Genomic DNA, 20997 nt, shown 5'->3' on the forward strand with positions numbered 1-20997 from the left:
AATCATTAATTTTGCAATTACTGAATTTATCTATGATTGACTCTCTTACTTGACGTTCCTTACATGTCTACTTTTTAGAACTGTACTGTCACACACAAAGAAAATGATAAAAAATGTTCATGGTTTGGAATTTTTTCATTGCAAGTGATTTCCAGATATTTTTACCTTTGTGCTAGGAATTTTACTGTTTTTTAAGTCTCATGTTCGAGTCTTTAATACATTTTGGGTTGATTTTTGTGTATGGTGTTAAGATAGTGGTCCAGTTTCATTCTTTTGTGTGTGACAGCCCAGTTTTTCCAATATGATGTATTGAAGAGACTTTACTTTCCCCACTGTATGTTCTTGACTACTTTGTCATAATTGGCCATGTATGCATGGGTTTATTTCCAGGATCTCTGTTCTGTTCTATTAATCTATGCGTCTATTCTTTCATGAATACTACACTCTGTTGATTACAGTAGCTTTATTTTAAGTCTTAGAGTCAGGTGGTATCTGTCCTTTGGCTTTGTTCTCTTTCAGTATCATATTGGATATTATGAATCTTTTCCCTCTCCAGGTAGACTCAATAAGCAGTTTGTTGATATCCACCAAATAATTTGCTGGGTTTTGGTTTAGGGTTGCATTGAGTCTATAGAACAAGTTGGGAAAACTGACATCCTGACAATATTGAGTCTTCCTTCCTGTGAACATGGACTACGTCTCCACTTATTTGGTTGTTCCTTATTTTCATTTATCAGAGTTTTTGTAGTTTCCTTCATAAAGATCTTATACCTATCTTGTTGCATCTACCCGTAAGTGCTTCCTTGAGTGCTAATGTAAATAGTATTATATGTGTATGTTACGTCTTTGATAGTTGTCACACAGTCCTTGGATAAGCCGTTTTGTTTTTTTCATTCTTTGTTATGTTCACTTTTCTGCTTTGGTGGTTTCCGTTGAGATATCCTCGAGCTCAGAAGATCCTTTCCTCAGCTGTGTCCAGTCTACTGATAAGTAAATCAAAGACAGTCTTCATTTGTTATAGTATATAAGCCAGTTTTCTGGTATGGAATTCATTATCACAAGGAGAAGATGGGTCCCATAAGTAAAAATGCTGAACTTCAATGGCAAATATAGGCAATAATGATTCACCATCTCCTTTCCTTTAGGGATGAACACCATTTACTTAGTTAAAGTGAAGAAATTAACTATCTGAACATGTTGCAAACCTCTCAGTACGAAGTCTGAATTCACACTGTTACCTGGGGCCTGAAGCATCCTGATGGCTCTGATTTTAGCAGTATACATAAACAAGGTAAAAAAAAAAAAAGGATTTCTGAATTTATAACTTAAGTGTGGCTCACAGATTTTCCACTGCATCCAGTGATCATTATACCTAGTACCAAAATATAAAATATTTACAGCATACTTAGTAGATATCAGAAGCTACATTTCATCCTTAGGTTGTGGGATAAACAGTTTTATAATGAGAAGACCAAAGAAAAGACCCTGAAAGTGTCCCACCCTGGCTAAGATAGTAAATAAAATAATACTGCATCCTGGGAAGGATGATTGAGTTTACCGCCACTCCCAGCAACTTAAAAAATTCAGAAGATCCTCAACTGAGAATAGGTTTGATTGAAATGCATCTTTATCACAGCTTCAGGAATTTTTGTTGAGCTACTCAAGATTTTTTTTAACATTTTTTATTGATTTGTAATCATTTTACAATGTTGTGTCAAATTCCAGTGTAGAGCACAATTTTTCAGTTATACATGAACATTATATATATGCATTGTCACATTTTTTTCTCTGTGAGCTACCATAAGATCTTATATATATTTTCCTGTGCTATACAGTATAATCTTGTTTATCTGTTCTACAATTTTGAAATCCCAGTCTATCTCTTCCCACCCCCTGCCCCCTCGGCAACCATAAGTTTATATTCTATGTCTGTGAGTCTATTTCTGTTTTGTATTTATGCTTTGTTTGTTTGTTTTTTAGATTCCACATATGAGCGATCTCATATGGTATTTTTCTTTCTCTTTCTGGCTTATGCTCCTGGAGAATGTCATTCTAAGTGAAGTAAGCCAGAAAGAGAAAGGATTTTCTTAAATGAAATATATTATTAAAAATGTAAGATACTAGTTTTAAAGGAAACCTTGTCTCACATGATCCTCAGTGTCAAGGCCAGGTTTGGCTATATTATATGAATAAATTGACTAAACTTTATATTTTACCTGGCATACCACTGGGCAGGTATGAGTGGAAATATGAAGTATTATTTCCTTGTTTGTGAAAATTTCATGTAATTTATATGTTGTTCTTTATTAGATCATGTCAACTAGTCCTTGAAGAAATAAGAAATTGAGATGTTTTCATTGTGACTTTCCAACCTATTTAAGTTCTTTTCAGTGAATTTAAATTGATTTTTAACTCAAGATTTGTTCTCCATTAAATAATTTTAAATTTTCATTATTGGTTTGAATATTTGCAGCATTCTTTCTCTTACACAAATTCCTGTTTTCATTATTATCATGAACGGAAATTCCTCTCATGTTCTCTTCTCATTTTTCCTCAACATAGGAAGCTACCAAATTTGGGCTTAACTAAAATATGTTTGAAACTGTTAAGTTTTTAATCATGTATTTTTTTGTGTGTGTGGAAAATATATGATTCCTAGCTAGTTTCTTTGCCTGAGTTGTATCTTCAGGCTGACAGCTACCAGTTATTTCTGTAATCACTTAACTTATGTACAGTTATATATGCATCTCCTCAAAAATTTTGCTCATTGTCAGTAACCAACTTAAGTGGCAGAATTTGTTACATCAAGAGGAAGTATTTTTCATTAAAATAAGTTCTTTAACTGTTGAAGGAATTTAGCCTTATTAACAGAGGATGAAGCTTCACCAAATCCATCTGAGTTACCTTCTTACATTGTATAAATTGCTTAATTTATTTTGTAGAAGTTAAAGTATTTAAAGATGGTTATATTGTGCATATTTGTCATCCTTTTGTTTAAATGGGTGAAATGATTTCATTCCAAATGATGAGGCATAAAATAATAATTTTAATTACAAAAGCTTAACAATAATTTAATGTTTTCTGCCTTAAACTATTGTCAGATTTCAGAAATATTATAGAACTAAAGATATAACTGTTTATCATTTATTATTATTTACTATGTAAAATATCTGTATTTGTTTTAAAATTAAACATACTGTTATTGAAGTCAAATATATGGCTAGATAGACCAACTTAAAAATATTTCTAAAAAATGAATAAATACTATTTTGACATTGAACTTGTTAATATCAGCTTTCATAAAGTCATAGGTACATAAAAGAGGGTATCTTAATATCTCCTGGATGGTTTATTTCATTTCTATAGAATGCATAATTCTCCTTGATTAGCGCCTTTCCATCATATTATATATATACGTATATTTTTATATTCTTAGTACAAAAACCATGTATAGTTGGGTTCTTCAGGAAACAGTTACTAACACAAATTTAGCAGTGCAGAAAGCTTTTTGCAGGGTAATGCTCATAAAAGTAAAAAGGCAGGGATGAGAGGCGGGGAAGGAGGAACTAAACATGGAGAATCATGAGACCGTAATTCAGGTCCGTTAAAGTCTTAAAAGGCCAGTGGAGAAAATAGACCAAAGATTAGTCAGGAAAAAGCCCCAAGTTGAGACTAATTGTTTGTATTTATTTTTATTAAACCGTCACTAAGTGATTTGGAACTAATTCATTGATTTGTAGTCTCATCTGTAGGCTCTTTTTTTTTTTTTTTTAACTTCACTCTGTCCACAACAGTCATGAGCTGCATTTGAAAACAAATAAGCTAAGACGTGGAAGAATATTTATCTATATAACAAGGAGAAATTAGAGAATGTGAGGTTGTCTGAGACCTCCCAGCCAAAGCGTTAGTCTTTCTGCAGAGCAGGACCACTGGGGAAACAAAACTGCATCAAGGAAATGGAACACTGCCTGGTGCTTAAGGCAATCAATCCTAATTATGCCAGGGATGATGATCATGTTACCCCAACAAGAATGCTGAGATTGCAGAACAGCGAAGGAAGCCATTTTGCCGTGTTGTAACACAGGTTCAACATCAGACCCTGATCCTGCCAGGAGACGGGACAATGCTTTTTCTTTATATCTGACAGCCCAAGTGACAGGATTACTGTCCCAATGTCTGATCTCTGGTCCTGAAATTCTTCTGCTGCTTGTGTTTTGGAAAAGAAACAAGGAAGACTTCAAACTTTGGCAAGATGGAGTAGATGTACTATTCCGTATTCTTCCCACCATGTACAAGTAAAAATTCTAGAGATTACATTTATTTTTTAAAATTATAATGACTAAAAGGATTTTTCTAAAAGTCAGCGAGAAAAAGTAGACTAATAGGGGTACATGGGCATTTGGCCGAAGTGAGCTGAAATGGGATGGCAACATTCCTCCTGCTTCAATTGTGTCAAAGCAAGTAAGCTAAAATAGAAGTTGCAAGTAAGAGCCAAACATTCATGAAATGATACTCACAACGTCCAGGTCTGAATCTTCAATCAGTTGTTACAGCAAGAATCAGGAAGACCTCAAACTGAATGAAAAAAAGGAAAGCACTGGACGCAAACACTGAGAAGAAAGAGGCTAGAATTACCTGATGAAGACTGTAAACCAGCTCTCATAAAAATGCTCTCATGAGCAATTACAGACACAAATGAAAGAAATTTAAATCTTAGCAAAGAAATCGAAAGTCTCAGAAAAATAAAAGATACAATACTGAAGAACCAAATGGAAATTTAAAAACTGAAAAATACTATAGGAAAACAAAGAAATTCAGTGGATAGGCTCAGTATCAGACGGAGGGGACAGAATAATAAACCAGTGAACTTAGGTATAGGAAAGAGGAAATTGTCCAAGCTAAACAAGAGAAGAAATAGAATGAAAAAGAAAAAAAAATAAGTAGCAGAGCTCAATGGGCCTGTGAGACCATAAAAAAAAAATCTATCATTGTGTAATCATAGTCATCTACAAGTAATAATCATATAATTTATATTAAAAAAATCACAATTTAGAGTTTTAATTCTTCTACATGCAATGAAATACACGTGTTCTAGGATGCGAGGAATTTCTTAAAGATTACCTTTGGAAAACAAGAATTATGATAAAGTATTGTTTATGTATATGGACCTTATACTGCCTTCATTTGCATTCAACAGTTAGTATATTGACTGCATAGAAACTCAGCAGACGATCACATTCTAAATCAGGAGTTTTGAGTTTATAAAATTTTGGTCTAGTTGCCTCTTCTGCCTGTCTAAAATTTAAGTCAGTCACTATCCTGTGTATGTTTATTAGTAAAAACTATTACAATCTATAGTACACTGTGGTTTTTAAATTGATGAGCAAAATGAAAGAAAGCACTGCAAAATGGGCACTCTGGAGATTTTATTACCTTCTCTTAAAAAAGTCAGATTCATTTAAAAAGAAAGAAAGAAAAAGAACAACATGAATGACTTCCTACTTTCCTCCCCAACTTCAGAAACATAAATTAAAAAGAAAAGAAAGAAACAGCATGGATTATGAGAGTGATATTATTATATTATAAAGAGTTGCCTTAGTTAAAGTAATAGGGAAAAAACACTTTTAAAAACCAATACAGATTTTTGTTTTTCAGTTTGGATTATTTCGTATAACAAATGGTGAAGTCATAGGAAAGTAGGTGACAATGCTGCATATCACTTATTAAGAAAATCTGTAATATAACAATTGTTACTGGATATAGTATAATGTGTAACACCATGTTTTATTATATATCCCCTAAGGGGCTTTGATATTATTAATAGTGCTTTGTCTTTCTTAAAGTTGTTGAAACTAACATAAGATAAATGTTGATACTTTCAGTTTTCCTTAAAGGTGAAAATACAAATATGTGTCAATTGATACTACTTTATGCCAAATATTCTGATTTATTAAGCCAGTTTTTAGAGCTGAATCTCTGTATATTTCTTTGCAAAAAGATACCCGGACAAATATGCCCGTGTTGAAAGAAATGTAGTTACTCATACTGATGGTGGTGGGGTTTACTGGCTTGATGAGAAGGCAAGTTCTGTACCCAAGAAATATTTAAATAACAATATTGGCCAACATTTCTATAAATAATAAGAGAGATTAATGTGACTTTCTGCTTCTGACAGTTTCTCTAAATACTTATTAGTCTGCATAATACATACTTTATTTCACTGCATGTAAACCATTTGATGTTTAGTTGACTCTGATTATAATTATTTATATTATAAATCAGATATTTGTGTTTATTGTCAATCTAAAGCCATTGTAGAAACAAAGTCAGATTTAATTATCGCATTTTTATTGATGTTATTTATATTGTAATAATTTACTTTTCTACACAGCAAAAGTCCATAAAATTAAATCATGATTTCTCTTTACTGAATATGTACAGCATCCTCTGAATCTGGACCACACCATGAATGCATGAATAGAGAAAATTTTATTATTTCTCAGACCTCGTAATAACTTCACCATGTTTCAAATGCATGTATTAAATACTACAGACACACACGGAAACAAACACACATACATACATATATGTTAAACATTTTCATTAAAAGTTGTAATAATAAATAATAACAATAAATAATAAATAAAACATTTTCTTAATAGTAATAGATGATTATTTCATGTTAGGGATAGTTACTACATTTAAAATAGTTATTAAATTCAAAACAAATGCTTTATATTTGAAAGCAGCCAGGATGACACCAATTATAACACAAGGACACTATAGGGACGGACAGCTGTTATACACTCCATGTACCAGGTGCAAAAACAATATACCTTTCTGGTTGTAATTAACAACTGCAATAAATCCTTTTTAATACACTGAATGTTACACATAAAATATTTCCAACTCAATTGTATTTTTATTACCCTTTTTGTTCTGTTTGAATACCGTCTTCCTGTTCTATTTGAACATTAATTTGTAGGTAGAATGATTCTAAATTTTATATTAAATCAAAACATTTTTTTCCAAATATGAAATTAATTAAACCAGAAAAATTCAGTGGAAATATTATGTTACTTAGTGATCTAGAATGCCTAATTAACTAATTAATATTTTACAATACTACTCTTAAGGAAAACTTGTTTAAGGAAGACAATTTTGTAGGCTGGTGAAATACTTGGCAAAATCCTAATTTCTGTATTTATACTTATTGCAGACAAAATACAATATATTTTAATTTTAACAATAGTTCTATAAAATAGCATGCTACGCAAACTAAAATATAATCATAAATATGCACAGTTAAGAACTGATTATTTTGCAAGGTCCAATTAGTTCTAGTTAATTTGCCCATTCCTCCCAGTATACCCACATTTTTGAATCTAAGATCATGCCTGAATGTAAATTTCTTATGAAAAATTTAAGAAATAGTATATAGATACAGATGATCATCAGCTATGTAACATATAGGTTTTCTAAGCATTAAAATATTTGAATCTTCATTCTCTTTGCCCAACCTAGAAAAATTAGGTTAAGCTAGGCAATGCTGTGGTAGCAAATAAACCCCAGTATATGTGGGCTTTGTCACAATAAATGATAAATTTCTCTCTCATATTACAATCCAAGCATGTTAGGTGGACAGCCCTCCATTTGATGATTCAGAGATTTAGGCTTCTTACGCAGGCCCGCCCATTCACTAGGGCTCCATGGTTCTCCATTGGAAACACTGTATTCAGCCAGAATAAAGCAAGAACAAGGATTTCACAAGAGATCTTAGACATCTAGTCTGAGACCATCACTTGTACCCAATATTCCTTTAGCCAGAACAGTCTGATGGCCTTATCTTTTAGTAAAGTTGGGAAATGTAGTATATCTCTGTGTCCATAAACAAAATAATTGGGTCTGGTGAGTTCATAACATTGTCTGAATACACTGGAAAATTCACAAACAGACCTGCCTAACTAACTGTGCCAACTTGCTTGTTAAATTATTTTATGGAGTGGTTATATTTTGATAGTGTGCTAAAATTGCAAATTCATCACCAGTCTCTACCAAGGTCAACTTGAAATATCCCAGGTGCACTGCTGTCCCTATGATATCAGCATTTGCCTCTAGTGGTGATAACTAACCTATCTTTATTCTGAGGCAAGTAATAATCTGATCCTGCATCCAGATCTATAGCCAGCAGGACTATTATTCTTTTCTATATGAAAGGTAAATTTTCTAAAATGAACTTGTTGCCTGTCAACTCCCTTTAGAAAAAATATTACCTGTGTATGCACATAAATATATGCATTATTAAACACCAATGATAAATATAATAGAAATATGTTCATTACTTCCCATATGAGATTATGAGCTTTTTAAATGTAAGAGTTAAACCTTAAAATCTTTATGTCACAGGACTGACAAGTCTTAAAGTCGTGTAATTTCCCCAGTGTGAAAAACAGCCAACTTGAGTATAAAACCCTTAGTCCTTTAAATTGCACATATAGTTCAACATGATCTGTTACTTGCCTACCTCTCCAGCATAATTCTGTGATATGTGTCTCCTTTCTCTAGCTATAATATCTTTCTTTTGAATTCATTAAATAGCCCTTCCCACTCAGAATCTGTAAGCATGCTGTTGTCTTTTCGTGGAACACTCTCTTGGCACTCTCATAATCGTAATTATATCATTGTTCAGATGTTTATTAATATTATGTAAACATAAATATATATCTAAAGACATACTGCTGAGACATCCTGCCACATATTCTTACCCATTTCTTTGACCACCTGACCTGCAGAGTCATGTAATTTTACAGCATCTTGTACATAATATTAATGACAATTAAATCCTGCAAGTACACATGTTTGCATGTTGTCATTCTCACACATAAAACTGTCAACACCCATATATATCTTCTTCACGCTATATCTTTAGTAAATAACTCTGTACATGGCATTATATTAGGCCCTAAATAAACATTTCTTGAATCAATGAGTGGGAAATAGGCATCTTTTTTTTTCCCCTTTACATAGCATCCAACTATACTAAAATAAGGAGGCTGGGTACGTAAGAAAGACACACTTGTGCAAATATAATTACAAGTCTTCTACACAGTTGACCCACAGTTTATTTTACAAACACATGGGCATATGCAGACACATACACACACACACTCTCTCTCTCTCTTTCTCAATTTTTTCTCTCTATTCTCTTCTTTAAGAAAATTGAAAGGTTGCCTTGTTACCAAGTCCAGACTTGTTCTGCTGGCCACAAAACAGGCCAGTGAATTGGGAGATGAGGTGCTGGGGCAAGGAATAGCGACTGTATTTGGAAAGCTGGCTGACTGAGAAGATGGCAGACTAATGTCCTGGAGAGCCATCTTCTTCCAAGTCAGAATTTAGCCTCCTTTTGTACTAAAAAGGGAAGGGAGTATGGTTGGTTGTTGCAAACTTCTTGGTGTTGGAATCCTTTGTTCTTGCAACTGTCCATGCAGGTCAGGACATGATGTTCCTCTAAACCTACAACAAGACAAATGTTATTTTCTATTCTGCAACTTTTTATCTTTCTATGGATGGGAAAGCGTTATACCCTTAAAGGTCAGAGCCTTGAGAATGGGCTATCCTCTATTTTTCAGACTATAGGCAACATTCTTTTATGAAAGTTGCAGAACCAGCAGGACTAAACATGGGAAACAGAGCACAGGGTTAGAACTAAAGGAACGGATCAAATATGGAGTCAGATTTGTTCTTTTCTATCACAGCCTTACCAAGAGAATACAGAAAGCTTCTTGATAATAATCTGACAAAGATAACTCAATGCTCCCTTCATCCTCCTACCTCATAAGCATATTTAAATAAAAAAAAACACTTAATGAAATTGAACCAGTAAAGATAAAAGCATGCATATGCCAGATCACTGAATGTTACATATCAAATATTTCCAACTCAGTTGTATGCTTATTTTCACAAAATGCCAAGACCAATATTTCAAGTTAAAAAAAATACTTGGGTGTTGATTTTAAAATCATCTTCTGGATTCATATGGTTTTACCCAGGCATTCAAGGCCAGTTGTGGGTCAGGGAGCTTGCTGTTTCTCATGGCTGGTTTTTCTCACTAATTTGGGAAATGGCTGCTCTAGACTATACAGGAAGCCAAGAGTGGGGAAAATGAGCTTTTTTTCAAATGGTGCTACATCTTTCACCAGGCTAATTTAGGCTACTTCCCATGGTAGTGTTGTGGTTCCAAGACAATGTGCTTGTCTTTTGCGACCTACCACACCCCCTTGGCAAATGCAAGTCACAAGGCAAGCCAGATTCAAGGAGTATGAAATTAGACTTTTCTTCAGAGAGGAAGCTGCATATTCACATCGGGAGGGACATTGGCATGAAGTAACTAGTTGTGGGAAGTTTTGCAATTAATCTACCACAGTCTCTCTGTAACTGAATCATCAGATTAAATTTGTTATATCAAATAATCCTCCCACCCACTCACTACCACAGGAAAAAAAATATTGCTTTTCTTTGAATCTCCCATGTGGCTAGTGTCAAAGAAGACACTTGTGCCTGAGTTAAATAGGGCAAGGAAGATATTGAAGACAATTGCAATCCAACTCTAGTGAAACAAAAATCAAGAGGGTTTTAAGTGCTGGGATATGCTAGTGGAAAAGTGCTGGAGGACATATTGTGAAGGGAGAGGTCGGTCAATGGGATGCATCACGCACTTTGTGTTATTTCTGAGTTTGCAAATGCTTCTCTCTTTGTTAGGCCATCTGTGTTGCTACTTGGCAACCAGGGAAGTTAAGCTTATACCTCTCACAGTGAATGGGATGTACTGGGGCTCTATCTTTCTTGGTGGTTACCTTTCAAAGGGATGGCTCACTGGTCCTTAAGAAAGACGTTTTTGGAACCTAAACCTGGCTAAAGGAGACTTATATACATTTCAAAGAGGGACAGAGGAAAAATTGAAATGGCAAGTCATCTAATGCAAATGCTCTAAGAACAGGGAGGTCAGGGGCCTCTAGTCAGGAAAAAGTTTTCTAAAGTTTAGTCGACCTGAGGAGAGAAGGCTATCTTGAGCACTAAATATGTTCCATTCATTCAATCAACTCTCTCAACTGCCTTCTCTAATTATATTACGTTAAATTAATTCTACCACTTTAAAAGCAATTAAATGATTTTCTTTCTATCCTCATTGATTATATGTATGATTACATATATGTACACATATAAATCCCTATTTTTCCAGATCTATTAATAATAGTTTCTAAATCTATTTTATTGTTAGTGTTACATACATAAATATCATAGGTAGAGTAAAATTAATTTACATTTTTATAGTTAATTTATTTATACAAGTAACCTTTTGAATTGTTTACATTAGGAAAAAGAAAACTGTACTTTACTTAAATTGGACATTTTTATCTTGGACTAAATTAGCCAACATTTTTACTATCACATGCTATTTCTTATAAGTGGAGTAACATTTATCCTCATGAACAAACTTGTAGAAGAAATAAGATTTTGCCATTTAGACTTTGCTCATGAATAAAATGCCTTTAGGGGAAAACAGAAATGACTTTTTTCTACCCATTTTCTTACCAGAATAACAACTCAACTGACATAAGTGAAATTTTATAAAAAGAGACACATTTTGTTTGGAGACAAGTATGAAATATTCCAACCTTAAAGGTGGACTTTTTAGAAAATGGTGAACTGAGAAAAACAACAAGGTTAATGGGAGAGCAGTTATAGGCTCACCTATGTTGTTAACATAAATTGCATTGCCATAAAATTGTACCATCCTTTTCTACACAGAATCAAGAGCATTTTATCATAACAAAAGTCTATTCTTTTCAAACTCAGCAGGAAATAGGCAGTAGTGGAATTCTTAATAGAATGCACAGTGATAAAGAATTCAGCTCAGCTATGTCTTATAAATGTACAAGTTAAAAGAAACTTTCTTACAAATGGACTGACCTTCAAAATAGTAATATCTTACCTAAAACAAAGATCTGCTGCTTAGGTACTTCGAGACTTTGAGATACATATATATATATGTGCACACACATACACACACACATACACACACAAACACACACACACACACACACACAGGTAAAAGATGTATTCATACAATTTGTTGAAGTACCATTTTTGAAATAAAATAGGTCTCCAACTTTAGAAAAATACATGAACAAATAATTTTCATCTATGTGTCATCAACTTCCAGGTCTTCAGAGTAATGGTGCTGTCCCTCCTCTTTATGACTCTGATAGTTGAACTTGCCACAGACATCCATCTAGTTTCCTGAGCAGGCTCATCAGTAATCTGTGAACCAGACTTTACATCATATGGCAAGACACGATCGACATCAGTGAGGAAGTGAAATGCAGTCAATCCGTCAGCACTGATGTCAGTGTTAGCTGTGACCCAGCTCCACAAGGCTGATCATGTTCAGAAGATGGATGTACTAGGATTATATTAGCAGCTGCTGAAGGTAAGTTAGAACAACGTGAATGTGGGCAAAGTGTAGAGAAGTGAAAAAAAATTCATGGTTGGTACCACAATACCATTTCAGAACATGAGATGTTATTGGTTATGTTACTTAAAATATTTTGTTATAAATACTCTTAGTCCCTCCTTTTTTACATCAGACACATTGGTAATGCTGCTATAGAACCAAGAATTTAAAAAAAAAATTGCAGCTTGGAAAGCACACCTTTATTTTATTTTATTTTATTTTATTTTATTTTATTTTATTTTATGGTTGTAATAACATTTATAATATAAAATCTGAGGCAATAGAAGAAAAATAGGACACTTTTCAGTTATCAGATGAAGCTCCAAGTACAATTTAACTTTTCTATAATTCAGATGGTTCTCAATTCTCACATATTCTTATGTGTTTGTGTTGGGAGAAAAAAAGATTTTAAACAACAATCAAAGGCAATCTCTTCTATAAATTAACCCTGGTAAAATAAAACTTTTTTGTAATTGAAGTACAGTTGATATACAATGTTGTGTTAGTTCTAGCGTACAGCAAAGTGATTTAGTTATACATATATATATGTGTATATATATACATATAGATATACATACATACATAAATTCCTCTTCAGATTCCTTCCCATTATAGGTTATTACAGGATATTGAATACAGTTCTGTGTGCTATACAATAGGACCTTGTTGTTTATGTACTTTATATATAGTAGTATGTATCTATTAATTCCAAGTTCCTAACTTATCCCTCCCCACTTTTCCCTTTTGGTAACCATAAATTTGTTTTCTATGTTTGTGAGTCTTTTTCTGTTTCATAAATAAGTTCATTTGTATCATTTTTTTTAGATTACACATATAAGTGATATGTAATATTTGTCTTACTCTGTCTGGCCTAACTTAGTAAGATAATCTCTAGGTCCATCCATGTTGCTGCAAATAGAATTATTTCATTCTTTTTTTGGCTGAGTAATATTCCATTGTATATAAATACCACATCTTTATCCATTCATCTGTCGATGGGCATGTAGTTTGCTTCCATGTCTTAGCTATTGTAAATAGTGCTTATATGAACATTGGGGTGCATGTGTCTTTTTAAATTAAAGCTCCCTCTGGATATATGCCCAGAAGTGGGACTGCTGGATCACATGGTAAGTCTATTTTTCATTTTCTAAGGAACTTCCGTTCTGTTTTCCATAGTGGCTGCACCAATTTACATTCCTACCAATAGTGTAGGAGGGTTTCCTTTTCTCCACACCCTCTCTAGCATTTATTATTTGCAGACTTTTTCAATATGATCATTAAACTGTTCATTCTGCTGTGAACTACAATACATGCTAATGAAATAATCTGAAATATCTTACATTTTTATTAACTTTAATCAAATGAAATCAATGAGTTTGTATGCTTTTGTATATAGGTTTTTCTCTACTAAATAGTATATTTGGGATTTATTCCTTTTCTTCTGTGTAATAGAAATTCATTTATTTTTATTATCATGTAATGTTCTATTAAATAAACATAATTTATTTGTCTTCCAAGTTTTTTCTATTACAAGTAAGGTGTAAGTGAGTGTTCTTATATATGTCTTTTTGTAAAAATACAGTTGCATGGAAGAGAAGGGTATTGTAAATATAAACTAGAATTGCTGGGTCATCAGAAATTATCTTATTTAGTTTTAACAGATCCTCCTAGTTTTTCTAAGTGGCTGTAACAGTTTACACACCCACAAGCAATGTATGAGAGTTCCAGTTGCTCCAGAATGTCACAAACACAGGTTGTTGATATTCTCATATTAGCCATTCAGTATGTAAGTAGTGCTTGTATTATTTTATATTGTTCTTAATGAACAATAAGACACTAAACCTAATACCAGTTTGTGTTTTTATTGACTTTCTGAATATCGTTTGTGAAATTATCTTCAAAATTTATTTTCCATTTTTAAAATCATCTTTCTCTTACTAATTTGTATATTTTCTTATAGGTTTGTATACTTTGGATATGAGAACTTTGCAAGTTGTATTTATTGCAATTGATTACACTAGTCTCTGATTTTACACTAATAATGGTGTTCTTACATGAACAGAATATGTCATGCTAATTAACTTCATATTTATATCTATATTTTATTGATGAACTTTTCACATTTGGATTGGGTATTAATTTTTAGCATATAGTGTTTGATAGGGGTCATGGATAATTTTCTTCCATGTCAATATTCACTTGACATCACCATTTATTGAAAAATGATCTTGCCAAATGTAAACATTGCTATAAATCAAGTGTATGTTTATGTGTAGAAGTAGTTTTAAACCATTTACTCCACTGTACAGCTCCTTTTATCTTTCTTTATGCCAGTATCACACTGTTCTAATTCCTATGTTTGTCCTAATTACTTTATAATTAATATTGGTAAATGATCGAATTTGAGTAAATCCACTTATTCTGTTTTGTTTGTTTCCTTTCAAGAACGTCTTGTTGATTCTTAGCCATTTGTGTTACAGCAAATATTTTGAAACCAGATTTTCATTTCATATTCAAAATCCTGGGAAGGTTGCATTTGGGAATGTTTTGAATTTACAGATCAATTCGTGGAGCACTCACATCACTACATCTCCTTATACATGACCTTAGTATAAACATATATACCTCAGTTTATTTACATCTCTTCAATTTATCTCAATATTTTTTTTATAGTTGTACAGATCTTGCTCATATTTGGTTGGGTTTTGTATCAATTAGCTCTGAAATGTAATATGTCATCCCCAAATTATCAGCACAAAACAATATATCTTTTTTAGTTCAGTTTTATGGGTTGGGAATTTGGTCAAGCTTCAGTGGAGTGGTTCTACTAATGTGAGTTTTGCTCAGCTGATTTTAGTTGAGTTCATTCATGGGTCTGTATTTTATTACTATTTTATGTTGTCTCTAATTGCGCTGGATGAATGGTCAGTGATTCCTGTAACTTAAGTCCCACCTTCTAGGGGATATGGACCCTGTCCTGTGTGCTGATCTGTAACCTGCCAGTTTTCTGTGATGGGCATAGGAACGGTTTCTGTAAATCCCTCCCAGTGAATGATTCTCAAGCATGTATAATATTTAAACCACATGGCCATTTTCCATTGTTTTCACTATGATAGAACTCTTATTTGTAGGATATCATGTCTTTGATATATTGTGAGGGGCCTGCATATATAAGCACTTTGTGTATGTCTTTCTGGAGATTACTTTAGAGCTTAATTTATTTGTACTTTCTAATATTTGCCCATATTTGTTAGTAAAGTAATAATTTAAACATACAAGTAGTTCAAGGTGAGTCCTGTTTTTCCTTCTCCTAGTCCTGCCTCAGGATATGGAGGACTGCCACAATAAAATAATCATGAATGTCAGGAGTCTTTCTAGATGCTAACAATGGATGACACAGAAAGTCAGGGACAGTACTGGGATATTGTTCAGTCTAAAGAATTAAGGTGGGGTGAAGAAGGGAAAAAGGAAACCTGTTTCTTCAATATCCCTCCCTATACATACGCACATTCTTCTGCAATTAAAGAGAACAATTTCATACACTAAGAGTGCAGTGTATTTTGATTAAAATTTCTCTGGTTGTTAAATATTTTAGAATGAGCATTGTATTTAAATATTTCAATAACATTAAATTTTTCAATGAGATTTTATTATAATATATTAATGACAAATTTAGGGACTTGGATTTTATGCACTTCAATTAGCTAACAAAGGAAGCAGAAAACTAATATTCTTTGAACTTGGCACTATACCAGATATTTTTTCACATCATTTTGCATTTGTGTGGACATTTGGAAAAACATTGACATCAAGTTTCAAAATTATCTAAAGAATATATTGAGCTTTCAAATATAGCTTGGAAAAGTAATTAATATTTTTAAAAATTTGAGAGTAACACAAGGTGATAACTATTTCAAATTTGACAGTGTTTATTAAAATTATTATTAAAGAATTTGAAACCGTGTAGCAGAGACTTCACATAATTTTATAGAAGGAAATCTTCAACATATATGAGATATAGATGAGTCAGAGAACTCTAAATGAATTTAGCACATCCATGTAAGTTCATCTTTTTAATTGCATTGCAGTCCACATATATAAATTAAAAAACAACAACAACAAAAAAAGGCCCAAAACAAAGATATACAAATAAAGAAAAACAGAGTACATCAAAATATTTACCCAATACTAAATATTATAGGAAGAGATACTTAGCACAGAATCTCATTTTTAATGATAGACTGTTTTAAATGAGCACTACTTATAATCATTTAAGAAGAGAAAATTCTGTGTTGAATCCTATGATTTATTTTTGACCTGCAGACTTTCCAGAGAAAAAAAAAACTGCACTAAGTAGTTCGATGTAAATGTTAAAAAAAATAGAAACTCATGAACAAAATGTCAAAATATTTTATATAAATACCTGAAATTCTTAATAATAATAATTAAATCCATTCATGTATTTATTTTTGTGAAAATACTTTTTAAACACCAGCTATTTCTCAGGTCTTCCTCTAGATGCTAGGAATTCAAAGACAAAGGAATGGGATGATAAGCTGTGTATCAGCTTCTGAAGATTTATGCACATCCTAATCCCTAGAATTTGTGAGAGCTACTTCACATGGGAAAAAAAGACTCTGCAGATGTCATTAAGCATCATAAGACAGGAAGATTATCTGGGATTATCTGGGTGGGCCCTAAGGTAATTGTATGTGTCCTTGTAAAAGAAAGGCAGAGGGCGATTTCATACACAGAGGATAAGGTGATATGAAGTAGAAGCAGACAGAGATTTGAAGATGCTGCCCTTGAAGATCGGAGTGATGCAGCCAAGGAGTGCTTGCAGCCAACAGAAGCTGGGTGTCAGGACAGAAAGAGTCTACTAGGGCCACCAGAGGGAGTGTGGACTGGTCGACACCTTGATTTCAGCCCAGTGATTTCAAACCTCTGGCCTCCACAACTGGAATACAGTACTTTTCTGTTCTTTTAGCCATCACATTGGTAGTAATCTGTTACAGCATCCATAAGCCAGCAAAATTGGACTGGTTTTCAAAGCTGTCATAATGAAGTTAAGTATGGATTAATTGTGGTTATTTTTTTAGACTGTGTTAATAGTGTCCTTTCTAGCTGACTTCCAAGAATTAGAGCCTTTTCATGATTTGTGCAAATTTATGCCAGATTATAACTAAAATATTTTTAAAGAGCAACCTATACAGTGAACATGGATGCAATTCTGGTCATATGAGTCTGTGATTCTCCCAATATTATACATACATTAGGAAAGGGAAAGGTGATTTATTTTTTCTAGATCTCTGTTACTTGCTTTTCATATATTTATGTCTACATAGAAAAAGCAAATATAAAAATCTAAAATCAGAAAACTTACCTCTAAGGCCACAGAAAGCATATCACTGTTGCTTCTTTTTTTTAATTGAAGCATAGATTACAATGTGTCAATTTCTGGTGTACATCATAATGTTTCAGTCATACATATATATACATATATTCATTTTCATTTTATTTTTCATTATAGGTTACTACAAAATATTGAATATGATTCCTGTACTATACAAGAGAAACTTATTGTTCATCTATTATGTATATAGTAGTTAATATTCCTCAAGAAACTAAAAACAGACTTACCATATGATCTAGCAATCCCATTGCTGGGCATATCTGGAGGGAACTCTAGTTTGAAAAAATAAATGCACCCCAATGTTCATAGCAGCACTATATACAATAGCCAAGACACAGAAGCAGGTTAAATGTCCATTGACAGATGACTGCATAAAAAAACTGTGGTGTATTTATACAATGGAATACTACTCAGCCATTACCTTTTTTAAACGAAGATGGAAACAAGTTTTTATAACTTTAAAGGCCATTCTATACATTAAAAAATATACTAATAGATATATCGTCTATAACTGTTTTCAAAATTCTCTTAGTTTATCAAAATTACTATATTACGAAATCATTGCAAAACAAAAGGGAATATATAGTACTTTCAAAATTTTTATTCATGGTCATTTTTTAAAAATTAAATTTCGTATATATTTATTATTTATCAGGAACATTCAAAGAGTGCTCTTGAAGATTTATTTTTTTTAAAAACAAAATACTATTGAACTTTGAGAGGTAGGGTTCTAATATACAAACACCATGTGAAATTGTTTACTAAGGTTACATTTTGGTATCGACTAGGTTAATTGGACCTTCTCAGTTAATATTAATGAGCTAAATTTAATTATCCCACTGATACTAATAGAACAGTTCTGATGTTCAGATATAATGGAAAACATCAGATAAAATTTTAGGGCCGTCAATCAGGGCCCTAGGGGGAAAAATAACATTAACACTGGGCAATTAAAGGAAAAGATTATTTGAGAAGTTATTTAAAGTGGTTGAAAAGGATTTTAAGGAAACTAACAAGGTATAAGGGTCCAGGAGGTCTGAGGAAGAGGTGAGGAGGAGCCCCAGGAGCTGCATTACCCAGGCAGCATCAGTGACCAGAAGTGTGGTCGGACATGAATGAGGTGCTGTGTGCTTCACCAGTGAGCACTTAGCTGCAGCACAGGGAATTGGTGGAGTCTCACAGATACTCATAAGAATTGCAGGAATTGTGGCAAGTTCTGAGAACCACTCACTACTGCATCAAAAGAAGATTTTTACAGTTAGCCTGGCCTTTGTTGGAAGCTTTATAACCTACAGCATCAGTTTCCCTGACCTCCAGCCCCTCAGCTTTTCCTAGGGACGTGCAGGTCATTTGTTACATACCCTTTGTTACAAATCCTTTATATCAGGCCTATAAAAAGTGGCTTCTGTTCTCCGACTGAAGGTGAATGATTTTGTTTCTAGGAATGCTTCGTTCTCTTTATGGATTGAAGTCTCAGCTTCTTTGTGAAGCACATAAGCCTTTCATAAATGCACATTTAGTTTTATCTTCAATTCCCAAGGTCATTATTCTTTGAACACCATGCTCCATGCACACTGATAGTGCCTGGCCTAATAGTGGAATACTGGAGGCTGGAGAGCAGTTAATAATAACTGTGTGGTCTGTGGTCCTGCTTTCAGGACTCGGTTCCATATATCTGACCATGGGGACTAGCAAAATAAAATATGTAGGACAAAACTGTAATTTCACTTGAGAAGCCAGGAAGGGGCATCACTTGATATGACTGCATGTATGTGTTCCAGTGCTGCACGAATATGTGTGTGGAATGTGTGTGTGAGTGTGTGTGTGCATGTGAGCAGATGGAGCCCAGAACGTTGTTTCTAATTGTATTGCATATTTATCACTTGTATTATCATCAGTGTAGTTTTATTGTTCCCAATCTAGGCATGCTAAATTAGAATCTTTTGTAAGCTAGGGCAAAAGAATCCACATTTTTAATGATCTTATTAAATGATTCTGAAAATTATTAAAATTTGAGAGCCTTTATTTTAATTAATCAATAGTGTTAAAAGTGTTCCTTAAGATGACTATATGTGTAGAGCCTCATGCTGAAAAATTTTAGTAGGTGAAAGACCTTACATTTAGGAGTTTGAGGTTTACTGGTAGGAGGATGGCACAAAATTAAAAAGAAATTGTATATCTTTGAAGGGTTTCAATATTGTATAAGCCTCTCGCTGCTACTAAGTTTGATTTTTATAAAGGAAGATAAGATTTCTGTGTTCTTAGAAACAATAAAAAGACAGAGGAAAATCATAAGTGTTACAAAAACAAAGAGTAAAGGAACAAGCCAAAAAAAAAAAGAGTAGGAGGACAAGAAAACAATGTATATTAAATATACATAATAGAAAAAGAAATATCTTCTAATTAGCTCTTTTTATGGGGAAGAAACATAGAGCTCAAAAATATATGGAAATACTATAAGGATAGGCACAACCCCTCAGTTATCCAGGAGGGGGAGCAGCTTGTGGAAACTGATGTGCTTGTGCTGTAGTGGATAAGGTTTGTGGTGAGAAGAATTCTAAAGAGGGCTTCCCAAGAGACCGTTCCCTTGTTCTCAACTATTCCTAAGATGGAATTTTGCAGATGAAATGCAAGTCCCAAGTCACTTGACTGTCAGGAAGACTGTTCCAGTGAGTCTGAACCAATCAGGTAAAATCAGAGCGTTTTCTCTAGCTGTTGGCAGAAGGAAAAGTCAGGTACATTCAATCACGGGAAACATTCAAAATGAGACATAGATTCCATCACTGGCTGAGAAATGGAAGGGCTGCTTGAGAAGGACACAGGCAGCTTTTAGGAGCAGGGACCAAGCCCCACCGGCAGCCAGCAAGGACTCGGAGACATCCAACCACAAAGAGCTAGTTTCTGGTCAACATGTAGAATGAGCTGAGAAGCTGATTCTCCCCAAGAGCATCCAGAAAAAAGCCTAGCTCAACCAACACTTTGACTTCAGTCTTGTGTGGCTGTAAGCAAAGAACTCGTTTTGCATAGATTTCTGACCTACAAAATTGTGAGATAATAAATGAATATTGTT

This window comes from Camelus ferus, chromosome 2 (genome assembly GCF_009834535.1).
Source record: "Camelus ferus isolate YT-003-E chromosome 2, BCGSAC_Cfer_1.0, whole genome shotgun sequence".
NCBI lineage: Eukaryota > Metazoa > Chordata > Mammalia > Artiodactyla > Camelidae > Camelus > Camelus ferus.